Here is a 3,151-nt window from a genome sequence, read left to right as displayed (position 1 = left end):
GAGAGAGAGAGAGAGAGAGAGAGAGAGAGAGAGAGAGAGAGAAAGAAAGAGGTGTGCGGGCAGGAAGAACGGGAAGGGGCAGGATGGAGATAGCGCAGGCATGCAACAGAAGTAGATATCGCAGCATGATATCGCCCAAGCGCGCTTTGCGCTATACGTATGTCAGAGAGAGGAAGAGCAAAGAGGCAGAGAAAGGGGACGAATGCGGACTGTGAAGAGCGGGGCCAGGCTCTAGTCAGAGGGGCAGAACTGGCGAGGAAGGGACCTATAATCGCTGCGATGTATACCATGGGTTTCTCGCAAAAGCTTTGCGATTTCCGAAGATTTTAAAAAATTTAGAAAAAAATACACGAGATTGCGAGAATTCGAATAGTTCAGAAGAGTTATTTTCTTTTTTTTTTTTTTAAAGAACTCGAAGGATTCTCCGGGGATTTTGAAAATTTAATATATTAGAAAATTAATATATAAAAGATTAATATGATACGTTGTATCAATGCAAAGAATGATTTATTAACTAGCTGACTTTAATATTCTAATATACTTTCTAGCAGAGATCTTATCTAGTCTCCTAAAAAATTATGACTTTCCTATATGCAAATCAGTGTAAATGTTGCGAGATATCTAGAACGAACTGTTAGGAAAGGAAGTACTATTGTATTTTAACTATCTTTATCTATCTTTTTATTCCTACATTTTTAATGATTCTGACATCACTCCAATCATAGTTCTAGAAGAACGAAAATCACGCGCGCACGCTGAGAATCAATTTAACATTTCGACCTAATAAAGCCTAGTACCCACATCAGGATCAGGAAGAGAACTTGAGCGGCGCGCTATTCGTCATTAGTCCGGAGCCCGGAGTGCCGTTTTTGTTAATTATGCTTATGCTTTTTTTTTAATCGGCTGCCAACACCGCCGGGAGAGCTCTACCTTGCCTTGCTCCAAGTCGAGCAATTAAGTGGAATGGCGCAACTGCGTGGAGTAACCTAGTTGTGTGCCTTATCTCGCATCGGCGGTGTAGCGTGCGAAACGCGTGTATCTCGTTGGCGCCATCTTTTTCCCCCCTAAGACCGACGGGCAACCGTTCCCGCGATCGTGGATCGTTTTAACCCCGTTCGCTCACTTTTACTCCACGACGATATTTTCCGATGGGATAACTTTTCTGTTCCTTCCAATATTATTATCTCGTCGAATAAGCCGGACAAATCTCTTTCCAAGACTCTTTTCAAAAACGATTGATCAGATATTGATTTTATGGATAAAAGATTTTGAAATTTCAATACTGTAATAAAATTGACAAGGAATAATCTTATATTCTTAGAACTTTTAAAATAAAAATGACGATCAAGATATAGATAATTTTGAAAAATAAAATTTTATACTTTGACGATATTAAATTTTTCAACTAAATAAAGTATTAGAAAATGATAGGAAAAAAAACGACGCTTTGAAATATCCTTCTACACAGCATATTATAGATAGATTTAATTCATTTGGAGTTCTTGGACAAAACCAAACTAAATTCCCTCGCTATGTCCAGCCTGCGATCGCACCTGTGAATAACGAACGCTACTCGTAACTACGTTGATCTGATAAAGTCTAATCACCCCGCAGCAAGCAGGATAGATAGGGTGGTAATGCTCGTAGTTGGATGCGCTTTTCCAGTCGACGCTAAAGGCGCTTTTCCGTTTTTCGTGTCGACGTCAACGTTAAGAACGCGACATCACCGGCAGCGTTTTGCCATTTGAGAACGCCTCGCTGCGTCCGTAACTTTCCGCATTGCTGAACTTTCGCTAGGAAAACGGCATTTTCAAAAAATCTTGCCTGAGAAATAAAATCGGAATAATTTGTCGCTAGAATATTCACTTGCAAAATGGAGATCTTCCTCAGGGGACTCCGAGAGGTTCTTGCAAGGAACTTCAAAGCGCATATGGTGTGTATAACGAATATACGAAGGAATAACGATGGTAATAACGAGAGTTTTTAATTCAGAGAGACAGAATACCAAATCGTTTCCTAACGAGACCTTCGCTCGACAAACACATGAGCCAAGGCGAAACATATGGGGAATCATATGGAGATGTAGAAGCACGTCTGCCTGCCGAAGAGACCCACACGACAAGTACCCCCACCCGAGCAAAAAGATAGACACTCGACTGAGGACTTCACTTTGTCTCTTTTCGACGCTGTCCGTCATAAGCTAAAAACGTTCACCGTGTGTCCTCTTATTCACGCGTGTAACCCAATTTTCACACGCTGTTAAATTCCGTCGAGAAAATGAGTAAGAAGCGCATCATTAGAGGTTACATAAATAGCCAAAATAGTAACTCGGAAATTCCGTCCCCATTGAGTGAGCAAACCGAGGTCACATCTCGCAAAGTACGAATTTTCCTAAAACTTCCTACGGTAATTTCCGTCACGCAAATACGTATATATTTCGTCGAATGTGCCACACGCAATGCAATTTGTACATCTTTTTTTTTTCCCTCCGACCGCTCGCTTTTCGCCAATAACACCGAGATTACGACGCGAGCAATGAAAAATCATAAACGAATGAAAACGAAACATCGTGCTACACGGCAACGACAAATAATAAATCGGCACTTGTCCGCGAGAGGAAGCATGGGGGAGAGAAACGTGAGATGAAGAGAGAAGAAAGAAAGAAAAAAAGAATGAAGAAGAGGAAGAGGGAGCGAGCGAGATGATAGAAAGAAAGAAAAAGAGAGCGAGAGAGAGCCAGAGAGGAAAAGAAGCGTAGCTTCACCTCGAGTAGAAGAAGAAGCGGACGCGCGAGGAGTCTCGTTTGGGAGAAGGGGAGGAAGCATAGAAGGGAGGAGGCTGAAAAATTCAGAAAGACACTGAGCAAGAAAAGGAGGCGGCGAAGGCGAAGGAGGGATCAGAGATGGTGGAGACAGGGGGGGGGAGTAGGGCTTGGCGGAGGCGGGCGGGGCGCGAGGGAGGCAGAAAGCGCTCTGAAACTCGTTGTTAAAGCCGATAGAGCGCTACTACAGCCACTACAGGCCTGTCGGCCTTGCTCGCCACCGAGCCGAGCGTATATCCCCTTTATGTGAGCGATAGACTGAGAAAGAAAGAGGTCTCTTTATCTTTACCTCTCTTTCTCCCACATACTCTCTCTCTCTCTCTCTNNNCT

Source organism: Atta cephalotes (assembly GCF_000143395.1).
Source record: "Atta cephalotes unplaced genomic scaffold scaffold00025, whole genome shotgun sequence".
Classification (NCBI taxonomy): domain Eukaryota; kingdom Metazoa; phylum Arthropoda; class Insecta; order Hymenoptera; family Formicidae; genus Atta; species Atta cephalotes.
Note: the sequence above shows the minus strand (reverse complement) of the source record.